The sequence below is a fragment of the Polypterus senegalus genome, chromosome 13, assembly GCF_016835505.1.
Source record: "Polypterus senegalus isolate Bchr_013 chromosome 13, ASM1683550v1, whole genome shotgun sequence".
Taxonomy (NCBI): Eukaryota; Metazoa; Chordata; class Cladistia; order Polypteriformes; family Polypteridae; genus Polypterus; species Polypterus senegalus.
Window position 1 is genome coordinate 11,679,532 of NC_053166.1, and position 20,653 is coordinate 11,700,184.

Sequence of the window (20,653 nt, forward strand, 5' to 3'; positions counted from 1 at the left end):
ATGATTTACGAGATCAACTTAAAAAAAATGTGGAATTTGCTGAAATTTGGTCAGTCAGCTTCAACAGGCCTCACAACTCATTAGGTTGTCACTTTGGTCAAGAATTGTCATTAGGAATTGTCAGCTGAAGAGCCTAATAAATTCTATTACTCTTCAAACATTGTGCAACACTCAACAACCTGGGGCTCTTCTAAGCATCTGACTGAGGGAGGGTCTGAAAATGAAACAAGGGGCCTGCTGGCAAGTTTAGACAACAAAGTACTACCTACAGTATCCACTTACAGCATCCACCTACATATAGCACCTTCCATGAAGGCCCATCTGTCATCTTTTTTTCATCATTAGATCAGTAGACTATTTTGTTGCTGCATTCTCTCACCTTCTTGAATGTCTTATTTTTATTTGCAGTGCAATATTAAAAAGTTTTATTTTTGTAGTGAAAGTTGATTACATTGGATAAACAAATGAAATGAAAAGTGACACACAGAAGTGAACAATGCAGTCTATCTATCAATTATATACTGCCACTCTTATCTGTCAGCGCCACTGTTAAAATCCCATCTACACACACATACATATATATATATATACATACACATATACATACATATATACACATACATATACATATATATATATACACACACACATATACATACATATATATATACATACACATATACATACATATATATATATATATACACACATACATACATACATATATATATATATAATATATATATACACACATACATACATATACATATATATATACATATATATATATTTACACACACATATATATACAGTATATATATATACACACACATATATATATATATATATATATACACATACATACATACATATATATACACATACACATATACATACATATATATATACATACACATATACATACATATATATATATATACACATATATATATATACACACACATACATACATATATATATACACACATACATACATATACATATATATATATACATATATATATATACATATATATATATATATATATTTACACACACACACATAATATATATATATATGCCAGTAGGGGGCACTCCAACTCCCTAAAAAACCAACACAGATAGGATCTGGACACAAGTATAAAAGCAAAAGAGTTTTTATTTTGGGAAACTCTTCTCTGCAAGTCTTTCCCACATCATAGAGCATAATACAAAAAAAAACACACAGCAATATTCTTGTCTTCTTCTCTCTCACTCACTCACTCACTCACTCTCTGTCTCTGTCACTGCCTCTTCAGCTCCTCCTGGCAAACTTTGTCCTCCACCTTCTGACTCTGGCTCCTTGAGGTGAGACAGCTGGCTTCCTTTAGGTGATACCTGGGAATACTTCTGGTGTCCCAAAGACTTGACCCGGGAGCACTTCCAGGTAAGGTGGGGGCCCCATGAAGTAGGGCTCGCTACTCCCCGCAGCACCCCCTGGCGGCACCCATAGAATGCAACATGGCTGAGCCAAAGAACTCCAATTCCCATATTGCCCTGTGGGAATCTGGGGTGCTGCTGCAGCCCAGGGGGGCTGCCATCTGGCGATCCAGGGGAAACAATGTCCCGTATATGTCATCCTCCCCTGTCCTTTCACTACAAAGGCATCTCATCTAGGTAAGGATGTCGTCAGTCCCTCAATATATATATATATATATATATATATATATATATATATATATATATATATATATATATATATATATATAAAACCCGGACTACCTTGCAGTTTTACTATATTCTTCAATTTGGAGAGTCGTCCGCTAACTCTTAAGAATTGCCCAGTGCAGAGAACGTGGACCCACCTGTGCTTGCTGACCCAATGGCTTTCATAAGAAGACACTGAAGATGCCATATTTTAGCCAGATCGCTGGCATATGAGTCCTATTAATCTTTATCTTGAGAAAATGCCTCCAGATAGACAACATTTTAGTGAAAACTTCAAGCCTTGCACTACGTTGCTGAGGGGTTTCACTTGTATGAGCTGCGGCGTTTGCTTCATTTCGATGTTGTGTCTCTTCATCTGTGTCATTAGCATGACGCTGTTGCTGAACGGCAGCATTTGATACACAAAGGTCTTTCGTAGTGACAAGTGAGGTGCATGCAAGTGCCATCTAGTGGCTGTGGTTGAGCATGAGCAGAGAGGACTGCTCCATACAAACATGGTACTTTCGTTTATATATGTCTAACTAGCTGCGTGTGGTCTTCAGGACAAAAAACATCACAAAGAGTCCCTAGCAGTTTTACTATATTGGAGAACTTGCAGTGGCATCAGTTAAGTGGGCCGGGACAGGTCATATCTCGTCCGAGACGGACGTGTAGTTGAGTGCAGCTGTGGCACAAATTGAGCAGGACAGGCTGGAAGTTGTCTCAGGCAAACATTAGGTAGCTCGTTGTGTGAACGTACAACATGCATGTACCACAAAGCTATGTTTGTCTGTTTGGGTTGAAAGAGAAGTGAGGTGCATGCAAGCGCCGAAAAAAATTTAAAAGTGCATGCATGCGCCATCTCACCAAGTGCAAGTCATTCTTCTACATCTTTCATTGAATTCACACCAACTCCGATGGCTGTGGTTGAGCGTAAGCAGAGAGGACTACTCCATACATACACGTCATTCATAGCGAGAAGTGAGGTGCAGTAAGCGCCGAAAAAAATTAAAAGTCTATTCATGCGCCATCTAGTGGCTGTGGCTGAGCATCAGCAGGGCAGACTGCTCTATACACATACACAAGTCTTTCATTTATATATGTCTAATATGTAACAACAGTATATACACTACTAAAAAGGAAACACAAGAGTTGTTAACATGTATAATGTCTCTTTTCCATTAATATACAGTAATAAGTAAATGGGAACATCCTCCAATCTTTTTATTCACTTGCAGATCTCTTCACTGTCAGGGATTTCACACTCCTTTATAAATTTACAGCATGTAAAAGTGGTGGTTTCTGTAATTGCGTTAATGTGGGAACATAATGGCATGAAGGCTGTTATAATAAAGAATGACATATAACACATGACCTGGCAAATTTACGTGATTTTATATACATTATGTGCTAGACCAAGACATTCACATGCTTTTGTCACTGCAATTATGTGTTGAGTGGTGAGAGATGGCAGATTTTTATTTCTGTGATTTCTGTGACATTTTGGATCATTCAGACCAGAACCCATGAAAATTAGACATCAGCATGACTGAAATCTTTCAAATTAGCTATGGTACCACATGAAATGCCTTTATATGTAGTACTCACCTTACTGAGTTAAAAGATGTGCTGTTACTTTGGTGACATGCAGCAATAAAGCCAACAAACAGCAAATTCAAAAATAAACTTATGAACTGTCACATTTAACTACAACAATGTTTTACCAAAGAATTATTGTTAAACACACCACATTATAAACACACACCACATACAAACCTCCATTCATTTCAAAACCTGTTAATTTTGAGTCACAGGGAGCCAAATCTTTTACTGGCAACCTTGGGAACAAGTCAGGAACCAGCTGTAGATGAGGTGCCTCTCCATCACAGGACACATTCACATATGATCATAAATACATATACGGGGGTCAATTCAGAAATAAACTCATCAGTTTAAATTCTACTGAGGGATTAAAAAAATGGATCAGAAATTTAATTAAACAAGAAATCCAGGGAGTTGAATTTAATTGAATAAAAATCTGTGCAATTCCATGTTTATGTTTCTTTTCTTACTGCATATTTGAGATTACGGTACAAGTAATGATAGATAGATAGATAGATAGATAAATAGATAGATAGATAGATAGATATGAAAGGCACTATATTAATAGATAGATAGATAGATAGATAGATAGATAGATAGATAGATAGATAGATAGATAGATAGATAGATAGATAGATAGATAGATAGATAGATAGATAGATAGATATGAAAGGCACTATATTAATAATAGATAGATAGATATGAAAGGCACTATATTAATAGATAGATAGATATGAAAGGCACTATATTAATAGATAGATAGATAGATATGAAAGGCACTATATTAATAATAGATAGATAGATATGAAAGGCACTATATTAATAGATAGATAGATAGATAGAAAGGCACTATATTAATAGATAGATAGATAGATACTATATTGATAGATAGATAGATAGATAGATAGATACTATATTAATAGATAGATAGATAGATAGATAGAAAGAAAGGCACTATATAGATAGATAGAGAGATAGATAGATGTGTGCTAAGGGCAAGGGAAAGGAGCTATAAAATAAAATGTATTATGATTATGATTATTATTATTATTATTAAGCAGAATATTTATCAGAATCTCCAGTACAGAATATTGTGATATTTTAAAAGTAACTTTTATATGGCATTTGAATATGAATGAATAATAAAATAAGCTAAATAAAAGTGAGAATTTGAAGATGACAATGAAGGAATAAGACACTGGCAGAAACCTGTGCCAAGGTACATTCATTTGAAAAAGTAAGTACACCCCATGGAAACTGCTAACGTTTTTAACATATCTGAGCAGGGAGAATTTGAAATGTGCTGCCATGTAGAGATGACATCACCAGGTGGTGCTCACTAGCAGGCCTGACTTGGTGAAAGGGAACAGAAGATCTGTTGGGTTCATCCATATACAGAGGTGGTGATCCTTTGACTACTCTTTACAAAAGCATTCAGGATTTGAACATAATGTCTGCTGCTACAGGAAGCTAATGTGGTGACCTGAAATTATTTTAATTTGTATGATGCCTTAAACATTAAAAAACATGAATATAAATATTTAATTGCTAAATTCATGCTCCTATATTTATATACTTCACACACCATTTTATTGCATCGAATCATCGTTATATCTTCACATTTTTATCACTAAGATTACATCTGCGAGGCTTAAATGTCTTGGCAGTGGCATTGGAAGCGAATTCCACAAGTGCTGATGAGGCAGGGATGGCTGACAGTTGGGATGCATGACTGATTTGGAGTCTGTTTCAGGGTTGTGGAGGGTCAGAGCCTATTCTGGCAGCACTGGATTCAAGACAGGCACTAGCCCTGGACAGGGCACCAGTCTGTCACAGGGCCCACACTCAAACACCTAAATGTGGAATCACCAGGTAAGCAAGCTCTGCACATCTTTGGAGATCAGGAATAAAATGGACAGAAAGAACATGCCAACTACATGCAGATAGTATTCAGGCACGGTTAACCCAATCAGTCTCTGGATCAGTGAAGCAACAGAGTTAAACCATGTCACCCTCAATAACAAGTTTTAAATAAAAAAATACAATGTAATATTCTATATTCAAAGAATATACACATTCACAAATATAGGAACATTAATTTTTAAAAAATTAAGTAGTTTCTTTTCCGTTTTTTTCTGAAATACAATAGTATAGTATTATTATTATGCCATCTTTTACCTATTGTTAATCCAATCAGATCCAAAGCTGTCCACAGGAAAGTGATCTGGGCAGAAGTCCAACCACCGACTCTTTAATAAGAAAATAAGTTTTTAAACTTTAGAAGAAAATACACAGACACACATACATATTTGTAAGTTAAAAATATGACTACATTCTTTGATAAATCTATCTTTTGATACTAATACTATACAGGACGGGGGAAACCATCTCTGTGTACTCTAAACTGCTTAATAAAATTTACACACTGGGGAATAAGAGTAAAAACGGGACATAAGCTTGAGTATAAGTTTCCGTAGTGTAGTGGTTATCACGTTCGCCTAACACGCGAAAGGTCCCCGGTTCGAAACCGGGCGGAAACAAGTTTTCTTTCTCTTCACATTCCGATTTCTTTATTCCTCTGCCATTTACCTTTGCGTTTTTCCCCTTATGAGTTTCGCGAAGTATATAGATTATATCAGTCATGTATTAGCACTGTCACAGAAAATTAACGAGAAACGGTTCAGATAATTTTAACTGAAGAACCAACGGCCAAGGCTGCGTTAATTGTGATTGGCTTACAGTCTGTGTCAGCCATTCACGACAGGCCGCGGTAATGCATTTTGATTGGGTAGCAGTCTGTGTCTCACGGCTGCCCTCCCCACCCCGCAAAAAGTACGCAGATAATAAAAAAATTAGATTATAAACACAGTACCTGTAGTAGGTTGTAAGTCTCATAAACTATTGGGCGTTCGGTAATAATATTGACGTACAATACACTATAATACCCAGATACAAGCAGTTTATAAACTGCATTGAGTAAAAATTATGAAAGCCATCGCAGCTTGCGTTGAGGTTTGAATTACGCTTTACACAGTGAACTGTACAGAGCGTCGTTAAGTATTTTAATCAATATTCCCTCACCACGTTCTTTCTGAATGTTGTCATCCAATCAAATGAGGGCCTGTCCGACAGGGTTGTTTGATTGGACAATTCCTTAAATGCCACGCCAGCTTTTTTTATGGATTAAACTGGAGCCAACTTCGTCTATGCTTTTTTGTCTTTTTGAGATTAAGGTACATGTAGTGATAGATAATATCATTTAAAACGATCATAATTAATGTGCCGATCTTGGGATCATTCTTGTCTATTTAGTTTACCTGCTGTCGTACAATAGTCGAGGCAAAAAAGGAAACTGAAATTAAATACTGCAAAACACTGTTGAAAACCCGCCCTTGACTTAAATATTTTTTTTCATTGACTCAACTCACATTTTTAAATGTTATTGGTTTTGTTTGTCACAGGAAAGAGATTTCAGAAATATGCTATATAAATATTAAGAGTTTATATATATGTAATGTTTCTGGCTGTGATTTTATACATTTGTACGATAAACAAACGCAGTGAGACTAAGGTTGTCTTCTTCAGATATCTATATTGCCATCGGCTCGTTTTTATTTAAAAGTTAAGAAGAGTGCCCCAGGCAGCTGCACATACAATCGCACCCGCACAAATATTCACGTTTTAAATTATTCATTCACAATTTTCTAACAGTTTTATAGTCTTCCGTTGACCGTGCCCTCCTGATTCCTATAGGACTGTAACTAAAATGATGCCTTGCAATGCGGACATGCGCATTCGCTTGCTGAACACTACAGTGCACGCAAGCTTATTCGACATGAGGACACAACAGTCCTCTAGTTTGTTTAGTAGTGTTACTCTGTTGAGTCTTGCGTTTAACTATTTACAATTCCCTCTTCTATAAATTATGAAATATTCAAAACTGTTTCCGCCCGGTTTCGAACCGGGGACCTTTCGCGTGTGAGGCGAACGTGATAACCACTACACTACGGAAACCTCTGACACATAGCGCTTACCGATCGTAACATGTCTGATTATTAAATTAACTAAATACATATTTTTAGTATGAATAATCCTAAAGGTATTTGTTCCACAGTAAGGCACTGAAAACGGAAAAACAACATTCAGAAGATGGGATTGTACAAAAGGTAATAAATCAGCAACGGATAATTATCCATTGTCCTTAATTACAAAACTAAATGTTCTGTATAGGAGATAGGATAGGAGTAAACACATACACAAATTACTTCATAACTGTGACAACATTGTGTAATAAGAAACCCTTCGTTTAAAGATTTGTTAAACTTATAGCACTGACATACACACACGATTCTCAGACCCGCATGGTCTAATTTGGGGGCGTGTGGCACGATCCTTTGGGTTGAGCAGCCGATTCGAAGAGGCACCGCACAATGTAAGTTAAATGTAATTACATAATATTTTAAAACTCGCTTAGTCAAAATAAAACTACGTAATGTAAAGCTTAAGCTGAATTTCAGAAAAGTAAAAGTAACTCCGCTTGCCATTTTGGCAGTTGAGCCACTTGACGTTTCTAAGCTCCACCCATTATCTCTGCATTTATACTGTATATACTAGTTTAATATAACCGAAATTCTCTAAATACACAAAAAAAAAAAAACTAAAAAAGAAACAAAAAAAAAAATCTTGTAAAGCGCCTTGGGATGGAGTTCATTATGGGAAGTGTTTTCAAGTCAAGGCAACTGGTTTTATTGCCATACCATCCATACACAGTTTGCGCACCAGTAATAAGAAAAACACATTTACTCCCACAAAAACAGAAATATTTATTTATTTAACACAAGCAACCGAATTTCAAAATCTGAGCATGGGACTGGCAGTATTTAAATACATTGTACTATTATTATATTAAAACAAAATGACATGCTTTCCTGTCACTTTTACAACAAAACGTGCTTGGGCACTAAACGGACGGCATGAGAAAGCTCACCCACCGAGCTTGTTTTTAGCATTACATGTGTTATGAATTCGTCAACAGTTCTGTTTTCCTTTCTCATGTCGTCCATTTAGTACACAAGTACCCAAAATATAAATCAGACAGCGTATTTAAATTTGTTTATAGGAATAAAACAAACCTGATTGTTTCCGCCCGGTTTCGAACCGGGGACCTTTCGCGTGTGAGGCGAACGTGATAACCACTACACTACGGAAACCTATAAGTACCATTAAGAACGACCGAATATGAACTTTTTCTGATGTTATCTTTACGTGAAGAATTGCCCAAAATTTTTATTACCGGTATTAGGAGAATCTTCTTCTTCTTCTTTCGGCTGCTCCCATTACGGGTTGCCACAGCGGATCATCTTCTTCCATATCTTTTTGTTATTAGGATAATATTCGCCCAAAATGTACTTTCTGAATATGCCTCCTACTGATATTAAGCCAACTCTGCGAAGCGTAGTATTCCTTTAGATCTTAGTTAGAGAAATAGCGAGCAGAAATTACACCACATGAATTTGGACAATAGTAATAATACACATGATAATCAAAGTCAATGCAATTTCTATGCCGGTGTTCTGGCGTTGACCACCCTAACACAGCAACTGGAATGTTTTGGTTTACCGCCGCCTTTTTTGTCTTTAATTGTTATTAAACTACGGAACCTTCAAAAAAAAGGAAAAAAACGCAAAAGAATTGCGTTATTTTGCAAAAGTTTAGCATTTTTCACAAAGATGCAGCAGTATTGCCAAGTACTGTATGGTCCTGTGCCGAATAGTTAAAGATAGATTAAGGATATTGTGCAGTCAAGTAACAAAACTGAACAAAATTCACGGGTATACATGTAATCCTGCATATGCTGAGGGGTACATCTAATCGACCCAGTTTAGAGCCAGTGAGCTGAATGACTTCCGGCCTGTTGCTCTGACGTCACATCTGATGAAGACCATGGAGCGGCTGCTGCTTCACCACCTGAGGCCACAGGTCCGCCACGCCCTCGACCCTCTGCAGTTTGCATACCAGGAGAAGGTGGGAGCGGAGGATGCCATCATCTATATGCTACACCGATCCCTCTCCCACCTGGACAGAGGCAGTGGTGCTGTAAGAATTATGTTTTTGGACATCTCTAGCGCCTTCATCACCATCCAACCTCTGCTCCTTAGGGATAAGCTGACTGAGATGGAAGTAGATTCACACCTGGTGGCATGGATTGTGGACTATCTTACAGACAGACCTCAATATGTGCGTCTTGGGAACTGCAGGTCTGACATTGTGTGCAGCAATACAGGGGCGCCGCAGGGGACTGTACTTTCTCCGGTCCTGTTCAATCTATATACATCAGACTTCCAATATGACTTGGAGTCCTGCCACGTGCAAAAGTTCGCTGATGACACTGCTGTCGTGGGCTGCATCAGGTGTGGGCAGGAGGACGAGTACAGGAAGCTAATCAAGGACTTTGTTAAATGGTGCGACTCAAACCACCTACACCTGAACACCAGCAAAACCAAGGAGCTGGTGGTGGATTTTAGGAGGCCCAGGCCCCTCATGGACCCTGTGATCATCAGAGGTGACTGTGCAGAGGGTGCAGACCTATAAATACCTGGGAGTGCAGCTGGATTATAAATTGGACTGGACTGCCAATACTGATTCTCTGTGTAAGAAAGGTCAGAGCCGACTATACTTTCTGAGAAGGTTGGCGTCCTTCAACATCTGCAATAAGATGCTGCAGATGTTCTATCAGACGGCTGTGATGAGCGCCCTCTTCTACGTGGTGGTGTGCTAGGGTGGCAGCATAAAGATGAAAGACGCCTCACGCCTGGACAAACTTGTTAAGAAGGCAGGCTCTATTGTAGGATTAAAGCTAGACAGTTTAACATCTGTGGCAGAGCGACGGGCATTAAGCAAACTCCTGTCAATCATGAAAAATCCACTGCATCCACTGAACAGGATCATCTCCAGACAGAGGAGTAGCTCCACTGACAGACTGAGGAGATCGTTCCTCCCCCACACTATGTGACTCTTCAATTCCATCCGGGGGAGTAAATGCTAACATTATTTAAAGTTATTGTCTGCTTTTACATGCATTTTTATTACTATTTAATTGAATATTGTTTTTTGTATCAGTATACTGCTGCTGGATTATGTGAATTTCCCCTTGGGATTAATAAAGTATCTATCTATCTATCTATCTATCTATCTATCTATCTATCTATTGCAGCCGCACTTGGTAGCCTACTGTAGAGAAACGCCATGCTAACACTGAGCTTTAATTTGGCCTTTTTGTAACTATATTTTAGCTCCATCCTTAATGAACGAGATATTCATAGAATTATCATACTCTTTCGAAGAGCCTGCAATCTTTATCAGGGCCATTTCTAGGCATGGGCAGTCTAGGCAAGCGCTTAGCGTGCCCTCTAGTGGCCATGGTGCATTACTGCAGCCCCATGTAGAGATTCCTAATATTTTGTTTAGAAAAATTTGTCCGGACGGGACCGAAACACAAAGAAATATTTATGTTGTGCCGATTTAATCTACACTATGATCGGTTGCACTTGGCAAATATCGTCCTCTGTTGCTCACCACCATTTGTGAGATTCGCTTTGGGCACGCTAAAGCAGCTATGCGTTTTATTGGATATAAATATATATAAAATATATATAAACAAGAGACTGGTATGCTTTTTTTTTTAAATTAAATTTTAATTAAATTATTCTTATAAAGCAGACCTACACCTTTAATACTCAGATGATTCTACTCATGCTGTAGAATAGCATACATATTATAGATATATATAGTTAATTATATATATATATATATATATATTTATATTTATATAGAGTATATTATTATTATTCTACAGGGTGGGCCATTTATATGGATACACCTTAATAAAATGGGAATGGTTGGTGATATTAACTTCCTGTTTGTGGCACATTAGTATATGTGAGGGGGGAAACTTTTCAAGGTGGGTGGTGACCATGGTGGCTATTTGGAAGTCGGCAATTTTGGATCCAACTTTTGTTTTTTCAATAGGAAGAGGGTCATGTGACACATCTTATTGGGAATTTCACAAGAAAAACAATGGTGTGCTTGGTTTTAACGTAACTTTATTCTTTCATGTGTTATTTACAAGTTTCTGACCACTTATAAAATGTGTTCAATGTGCTGCTCATTGTGTTGGATTGTCAATGCAACCCTCTTCTCCCACTCTTCACACACTGATAGCAACACCGCAGGAGAAATGCTAGCACAGGCTTCCAGTATCCGTAGTTTCAGGTGCTGCACATCTCGTATCTTCACAGCATAGACAATTGCCTTCAGATGACCCCAAAGATAAAAGTCTAAGGTGGTATCTTTATATATATATATATATATATATATATATATATATATATATATATATATATATATATATATAGATAGATAGATAGATAGATAGATAGATAGATAGATAGATAGAGATAATGGCGCCTCGATCGCTCTCCGCTACCAAGATTCTACCAAGAATTGAAAGCACGGGCCAATTGCGGCCCGTATCGGCTACAAAGAATTGACCATTCCCAACCCGCTTCTCCTACCAAGAATTGACCATTCACAGCCCGTTTTGGCTACCAAGAATTGGCCAATGACGGCTCGCTCTGCTCTAACGAATTGACGAATCACGACTACCAAAACTCGGAGAGGGCGGGCCAACCTATTTTCAGTTAATGTACTGTACTCTGCAAAAGCTTGTTCGTGCGATTTGCGTTGCTTTTTGAACTGTCTAAAAATGTTACTCACTAGTGTCGGTTTGTGCAGTTATATTTACGTTCACCTACACATGTTCTGAATTATTTTTTTAAACATTCTTGGTTAAGTTTATTACATTTACTAAATATTTGTGCAACACGTGTAAAGACAGATATAATAATGTATAAATACAGTATAATAAATATTGAATTGTATAATCATAGTTTCATTTTACAGAGTGAGCTTTAAAAATAATAATATGAAGTGCTCATTAATTATAAAAATACAAATCATAGAGAAAATCAACTATGTGTACATATTTCCTACAAAAGACCCTTGGGTATATAAAGACCAATAATTGTTCATGAATTACTGCAGTAAAAATTATATATATATATATATATTTTGTACTGTATATATGTACCTGTAAAAACAAGAGACTGGTATGCTTTTTTTTTAATACTTAACACTAAAGTATTCTTATAAAGCAGACCTACACCTTTAATACTCAGATGATTCTACTCATGCTGTAGAATAGCATATATATATAGATATAAATAATATATATATATATATATATATATATATAGATATAAATATATATATATATATATATATATATATATATATATATATATATATATATATATATATATATATATAGGTGTGTATGCTTGTTTACTAGAACACATATAGTTATTTTGCACTAAGTATATAACCATTTCCCTTTGCAATATTTCCAAATATTTCTTTTTACCTACTTCAAGAATGTCAGTTTGTGCAGATATAATTACATTTACCTGCACATTTTTTGAATATTTTTTTAAACATTCTTGGTTAAGTTTATTACATTTATTAAATATTTGTGCAACACGTGTAAAGACAGATATAATCATCTATAAATATAATAAACATTGAATTGTATAATCAGTTCAATTTTACAGAGTGAGCTTTAAAAATAATAATATGAAGTGTTCTATAATTATAAAAATACAAATCATAGAAAGTGAAAAGTTTTTTTTCTTGACTTTACCAATTTAAAAACTTTAAACTGAATTGTTTGGGCGAGTTCATTTTTATCTGAAAATGATAAATCAACTATGTGTACATATTTCCTACAAAAGACCCTTGGGAAGTCTTTCTGGTATATAAAGACCAATAATTGTTCATGAATTACTGCAGTAAAAATTATATATATATATATATATACTGTGTACTGTATATATGTACCTGTAAAAACCAGAGACTGGTATGCTTTTTTTAATACTTAACACTAATTTAACAAATCGTTCATATCAAGGCCAATATGTAGAATAATAATAATAATAATATACTCTATATTAACATTGATGTTATAAATTAAAGTAGACCTACACCTTTAATACTCAGACAATGCTATATATATATAAGTGGTGTGTATGCTGTTTACTAGAACACAGTTATTTTGCACTAAGTATATAAATATTTCCCTTTGCAATATTTCCAAATATTTAATTTTACCTACTTCAAATTAATTGTCACCATCAACTAGAATATATTACTTCCCAAATGTTATAAATACATACAAACACAAAGCTGTGCACTATTATTTATTCATTCTTATTGTGCTTTCGTTTTTATTTTATCCTTCTTGATTATCTGTGCAGCCGTCTCAGGCCATAGTAAAGGCACTATATAAGGAAGTGAAATGCATTATTATTTGTTATAATTATGATTCAATAGAATGGGCAGGCAGTTTGTTTAAGTGTGATTTTTAACTTTGCTTGTTTTCTGTGTGTTCCTTGACAAATCATTCACTAAACAGTTTTCGTTTCATCAAAAAAGAAAAATAAACAAACTACAACGTAGGATTCAAAGCACCGTTCGTTGAAGAGAAAGTTTTTTTTTTTTTTCCCATTCGGCAATGTGCCTTGAGCGGGATTCGAACTCGCGTCCCTGCAATAATTTCTGGTAAATCGTCTCTCAAGAATTGCAGCCGTACCTCGACTAATGCGCGATATCCTCACGGCTGCACGGAGGCGGTTACTCGATATTCTCCATTCATCCATCCATTTTCTAACCCGCTGAATCCGAATACAGGGTCACGGGGGTCTGCTGGAGCCAATCCCAGCCAACACAGGGCACAAGGCAGGAACCAATCCTGGGCAGGGTGCCAACCCACCGCAGGACACACACAAACACACCAAGGCCAATTTAGGATCGCCAAACCATCTAACCTGCATGTCTTTGGATTGTGGGAGGAAACCGGAGCTCCCGGAGGAAACCCACGCAGACACGGGGAGAACATGCAAACTCCACACAGGGAGGACCCGGGAAGCGAACTCGGGTCTCCTAACTGCGAGGCAGCAGTCGATATTCTCAAATTGTGAATTTCAGATCCTAAATACTCCACTGTCCCCAGTCCTGTCTCCAGGTCTCAATGCACAGGTCTGGCAGATGATGATTCCTCTCAAAGCAAAGAGGATGGCGAGGCACCATTTACAACATCACTTAGGGCAGCAAAAATCCTCGAACCGGCTCAGATCTTTATTCATCTTTACTTCTCTCTATTCCAGGTTCTTCTGTGGTGGTTCAAACGCCTGCGCAGCTGCCTGTGATGTTTAAATGAAAGCAGACATCCCAACCTGTCACAAGACCCACTGAACTGAGTCTTCTAAGACAAAACTTTAAAAAATAAAAATAAAGAGCAACTTAAGAATATTTACAGTATTTAAGACAGACTGCCCAGTAGGCGAATGGGCAGTCTTTTGATCTGGAACCCTCATAGATTTTCTGTTTTTTTTTTCTCACCAGCTTAGCCATTTTTTTCTGTTCACTCTGGCCAACTGACCTTTACTGTCATTTATTTAAACAATTCTCTATTTAAGGACTCTATGTCTCTTAATTATATATCTCTCTTATGTAAATGTGCATTATTTATTTGGTGTATCCTACTTATGGATTACAGTATTTCAATCTAACTTTAATTTGCTTTTCTCTGTATGCAACTGCTTCTTTGACATCTTGTAAAGCACTTTGAGCTATGCATCGTTTGGATGAAAATGTGCTATAGAAATAAACGTTGTTGTTGAGTAAGGCAAGAAGCAAATGAGGCAAACAGGACACCAGTACTTTGCAGAGCACAGCCACAGTGTAATGGATGCAATCCAATGACAGGAACTTATAGATAAAGTTTTAATTTTGTTGTTTACCGTATTTTAGAACAGCGCGGTCTGGTGGCACAGTGGCCACTGATCATAACTAGAATGTTCTGGGGCTCAGGTTGGGGATGGAAAAATTGGACAGACGTTTTTTACTTGCAAACCATGTGACAGATTTTATATATATATATCCATCCATTATCCAACCCGCTATATCCTAACTACAGGGTCACGAGGGTCTGCTGGAGCCAATCCCAGCCAACACAGGGTGCAAGGCAGGAAACAAACCCCGGGCAGGATGCCAGCCCACTACAATGCAAACACACACACCAGGGACAATTTAGGATCGCCAATGCACCTAAACCTGCATGTCTTTGGACTGTGGGAGGAAACCCACGCAGACACGGGGAGAACATGCAAACTCCACACAGGGAGGACCCAGGAAGTGAACTCGGGTCTCCTAACTGCAAGGCAGCAGTGCTACCTACTGTGCCACCATGCCACCCTTTTTTATATATTATATATATATCGGTTCGTTTATTTGACAGTATGTAGATCGGGGTAATTACATTCAAGGCATTTGTAGTCTGAATCACAATCTGACTGTGGAACCACACGCTGGTGGCGCAACGCAAGAGGCTTCCCCTCTAGCACCAACGTCCAAGGTTCGATTCCCGAGAGAGGGGGTGCAGTGAGTGTGAACGCCTGATGAGCCCATAATTAGGGCGAGACATTATTTGACAGTAAAACTATTTCAACCATTCTATGATCTGCTTCTCACAACTGAAAGGTGGACGTTAGCTAACTTGCTGATCAACCACAAGCGTTACCTGGTAGGTAACCACCCATACAGTCAGATTGTGATTCAGACTACAAATGCCTTGATATATATATATATATATATATACACACACGCTAGTAATGGTGCACTGCGAATACACTTGACTTGACTGTTCATAGTTTCCCTGTACGTTTAGTATTCATTTGCTCAGAGGTTGATGCGCTTATTCCTTCCTGAGCAGCTCTTCTTTTCTCCACCCTAACGGCCCGCTTCTTCTCTTCTTTCGTCGGCATCTTTTCACGTTAAAACTGATTATGCACATCCTTAATCTTTTTCTCACTAGCCATCATAGGATATCCAGAGCATGCGTGTACACAATGATATCAACCACACCAGGCAATATGTTTGCAAAATAACACTGCAGGTTTTGCAAAATTATCTCAAAACGCTTTGCAAAAATAACACTTTTTTTTGTACTGCAGCAGATCAATCTACTGGGCGGCACAGTGGCTAGTGCTGCTGCCTCACAGTTAGGAAACCTGGGTTCACTTCCTGGGTCCTCCTTGTGTGGAGTTTGCATGTTCTCCCCGTGGGTTTCCTCCCACAGTCCAAAGAACTCCATGAGCAACACAAAGTCAAACCAAGAATACCCAAGGATTTTCCAGAGAGACACAGTACCAAAGGAGTCCAGTCTTTGTCTCAGGTCACTGGATGGCGTCCATGTCTCTCAAACAGGGGGCACCAGGACTCTAAAGACTTGGACCTTCGTCCTTTTGCAGATATCAGGAGCGCCACACACCCCTTTCTGGTGACCTCATGACCCCCCCATGCTCTCCCAATCCATCTACTGACTTCATAGGAAGAGTCACCAGAAACGTGAATGCCACTGCCGAGGTGAGTAAACCTCTCAATGACGAGGTCGACACTCTCTCTGCCGACAGACACACTGCTGATGGCCGTGCCCAAGAGCTCATTAAAGGCCTGGATCTTGGTTTTTATCAGGACCCCTCACTCAGTCTCTTGAGCATCCTGATCAGAGCCTCCATTGACTCCGCGAAGATCACAGCATCGTCAGCAAAGTCAAGATCAGTGAATCTCTCTTCGCCAACAGATGCCCCACAGCCACTGGACCCCACGACCTTGCCCACCACCCAGTCCATACAAGTATTGAATAGAGTAGGAGCAGAACACCCCCCTGACGAACCCCAGAATCAACTGGGAAAAACCAACTGTGTGTTAGAAAAGAACATGGAACAAATAAATGGCTCAAGATAGGGAAAGGGGTAAGACAAGGCTCTACACTGGCACCCTACTTATTTAACACATATAATGAGTATATTATGCAGATTGCTGTTCTACAGGACTCAGAAACTGCAATCAAAATTGCCAGAAGAAATATCAACAAAAAAGAAAAGTCAAGGAAGAGGTGAAGTGTATCAGAAATAGTAAAGGGGAATTAAAAGACAGTGAAACAGCGGATGCCCTAAACTTACATTTTTCTGAGGTGTTCACAAGTGGATAACCTCACAGCGGTAACAGGGACTACTAAGGAGGTACTGAGGGGTTTGGAAATTGTAGAGGGAGAAGAGCTGCTCAGATTAAATAGGCTGAAATCAAATAAATCACCAGGACCAGATCATATTTACCACAGAGTTCTTAAGGAGACTAGCGAGTACAGATATAAATCTTGACACAAATTGTTAGGAAGTCACTGCGCACTGGACAGTTTCCGAAGAAATGGAGAATGGCAAATATCATCTCATTATATAAAAAAACTGAGAGGGCAGATCCAAACAACTATAGGCCAGTAAGCAGAAGCAGAAGAAATAAGTGGATAGGACTGGAGGGCTTTGTTGGGCTGAACGGCCTGTTATCGTCTAAATTGTTCTAATGTTCCTGGAGGCCTTTCCATAAATTAAGAAAACTGATAAAATGTTTTTACTCATATTTCTAACACACCGCACCAAGTTTGTGTAAATCAGATTTCTGGTCCATTTCCTACTCTGACACGCTTGATCAATACAGGAGCGTCGGATTTGACTAAACGATTAAAAAACAACAACGACGTTCCTATTTAAGTGCAACCCGGGTTTAACTATTTTGTCACGGTAATTTATTATTTGTGTCTCATGATAATCACTGTGATTATATTCTTTACAGTTCGCTTTGTTGAATTCCGCTCGGTTATTATTTGGTTAAACCCGATTCATGGCTTACATATCGTCTTTTCATTGTGCATTTCTGCCATCATATATATTACTTTTAAAGGGATTCGTGACTTACAAGTCTTTTTTATCCATGTCTACTGTCGTATATATTCCTTTAAATGTTTCCTCACTCATGTTGACACTTTTTTCTGTCTTTCATTTGCCGCTTCTCGTTTCTGCACCTCCATCTTTTGGTTTCCCGCAATCCCGCCTGTGTCCGTCTTGTAGAGTCGTGGCGCTCTCCATTTAGTAAATTCGATAATACGGAAATTAATGCAATAATCACCGTCGATAGTACGCATACCAAAAGTGGTTGGACGTTTTCTATAATTCTTTTCAATATTTTCAAGTATACTGTAGTACAATATTTTTAGTCTTCTTCTCAAGCTTAAATTGTACGGGAACGAAAAACCCAACAATTGTTTCCGCCCGGTTTCGAACCGGGGACCTTTCGCGTGTGAGGCGAACGTGATAACCACTACACTACGGAAACTGTGGCCGTACTAAACTTTCTGCTGTTAGGGACATCGAAAAGGTATCATTGTATGGAGGAATATTTCGGACAAAATGAAATAAATAAATAAATGCGTAAATAAATAAAAGTACTGTGAAATGTGAGCATAAATAAATAAATGTGTCATGAAATGACAGCCTTAATAAATAAATATGTCATGAAATGAGAGCATAAATAAATAAATGTGTCACGAAATATGTTTTTCGTTGCTTATTTATTTATTTCATTTTGTCCGTAACATTCCTGCAAACCGTCATGAAATACGGCTTGAAATAAAACTGTCACTTTCACTCGTCAAAGTTGAGAGGGTGGGCTCTAACACGCCCTCTAGTTACTGATTGGTGAATCGATAGCACAAGAATTAATTAGAAAAATGCTTACTACTGCCGATGAAATGGATTCTGCCAAAGATATTACGTATTTCAGAGAGAAAATTGAAGATTTATCGGACGAAATTACAATGTTGGCGGCCCTTTTAGACCCCGATATAGATTACACTATTTTTGAAATTATCGAAGAACAGGTGGAACAGACTCTACTACACTCGAGTTCAGGTGATGCAGTACCCTGCTCTGGACGTCCATCCTTTGACATTCCAGCTGAGTCAATAGAACACCTTCTGTTATGCGGTTTAAAAGTACAACAGATTGCAGATCTGTATGATGTATCAGAGAAGACGATCACAAGGCGAATGAGCCAGTTTGATATACGGTAAGCTGCAACGGCTGTATTAGTTTAGGTACTTTGACATGGAATGCCCAAAGCAGCTCCACCTAATATTTTGAACTGAACAACTTTACCACTAATCAGAGCTGTACAGTTGTTTGAAAAAGTAGCTTCGAATATGCAACTGACTTTATACTCGTAAAACAAGGGTGAAATACTCAGTTCTAAAAGGGCCGCCAACATTGTAATTTCTTCCGATAAATCGTCAATTCTCTCTCTGAAATACGTAATATCTTCGGCAGAATCCATTTAATCGGCAGTAGTAAGCATTTTTCTAATTAATTCTTGTGCTATCGATTCACCAATCAGTAACTAGAGGGCGTGTTAGAGCCCACCCTCTCAACTTTGATGAGTGAAACTGACAGTTTTATTTCAAGCCGTATTTCATGACGGTTTGCAGGAATGTTACGGACAAAATGAAATAAATAAATAAGCAACGAAAAACATATTTCGTGACACATTTATTTATTTATGCTCTCATTTCATGACATATTTATTTATTAAGGCTGTCATTTCATGACACATTTATTTATTTATGCTCACATTTCACAGTACTTTTATTTATTTACGCATTTATTTATTTATTTCATTTTGTCCGAAATATTCCTCCATATCATTGTTGTATCGAGCAAACATGAAGATTTAAAATTAACCAATAGTACTGTAGCGACCTCCGCGTCAGACTCGAAAAGAGAAGTAAAGAAACAAAAAATAAAACAAATGTAGTAAAGTCTCACCAAAAAGTTTTTAGTTGAACAATCAAGAAAAAGTGGGCCGACCTCGTAACCCCAAACACACCCCCTTTTAAGCACCCTCTCTAAACCCCCGGGTCCCGCCCCCTTAACACCTCAATCCATAGAGTGGCATCCACCTGTAGAGTCACAGCACCTTACGTTACCGCAGTTGTAGACCTGCAGTTACAGACCCGGAAGTGACGTCTCCGTCGTTTCAGGACTGACTTCGTAAAATTACTTTTGGAAGGTTTCGGCAGGTCTCGGCAAAGCCCAGAGAGTAACGTCGGGTCAAAGACCCGTTTGGAAGCCAAATAATACGAATCATTGTGAAGTTCAGAGTGGTTCTGCCATCACGTCGTGTCTTATATCAAACTAAACAATACGGATAGTTTCTGTGAAATACACCATTAACATTTACATATTGTATTTAACATGTCGACAAAATTAAAATCATAAAGATATGTTTTAATTGAAAATAGATTTTCGTTTACATTCATGAAACGAAGTATACAATATAATTATAATGTTTACACCACGTT

The 20,653-nt window shown here is 37.8% G+C and overlaps 4 non-coding genes across 4 annotated transcripts; 1 reads left to right on the forward strand and 3 right to left on the reverse strand.

Moving 5' to 3' along the window:
• The first annotated feature begins 5,755 nt into the window (after positions 1–5,755).
• On the forward strand, positions 5,756–5,828 carry trnav-aac. Its single transcript has one exon. It is a non-coding gene; the product is annotated as a tRNA-Val (tRNA).
• A 1,401-nt stretch (positions 5,829–7,229) lies between these two features.
• On the reverse strand, positions 7,230–7,302 carry trnav-cac. The gene has a single exon. It is a non-coding gene; the product is annotated as a tRNA-Val (tRNA).
• A 1,123-nt stretch (positions 7,303–8,425) lies between these two features.
• On the reverse strand, positions 8,426–8,498 carry trnav-cac. The gene has a single exon. It is a non-coding gene; the product is annotated as a tRNA-Val (tRNA).
• A 10,062-nt stretch (positions 8,499–18,560) lies between these two features.
• trnav-cac lies at positions 18,561–18,633 on the reverse strand. Its single transcript has one exon. It is a non-coding gene; the product is annotated as a tRNA-Val (tRNA).
• Positions 18,634–20,653: the final 2,020 nt, after the last annotated feature.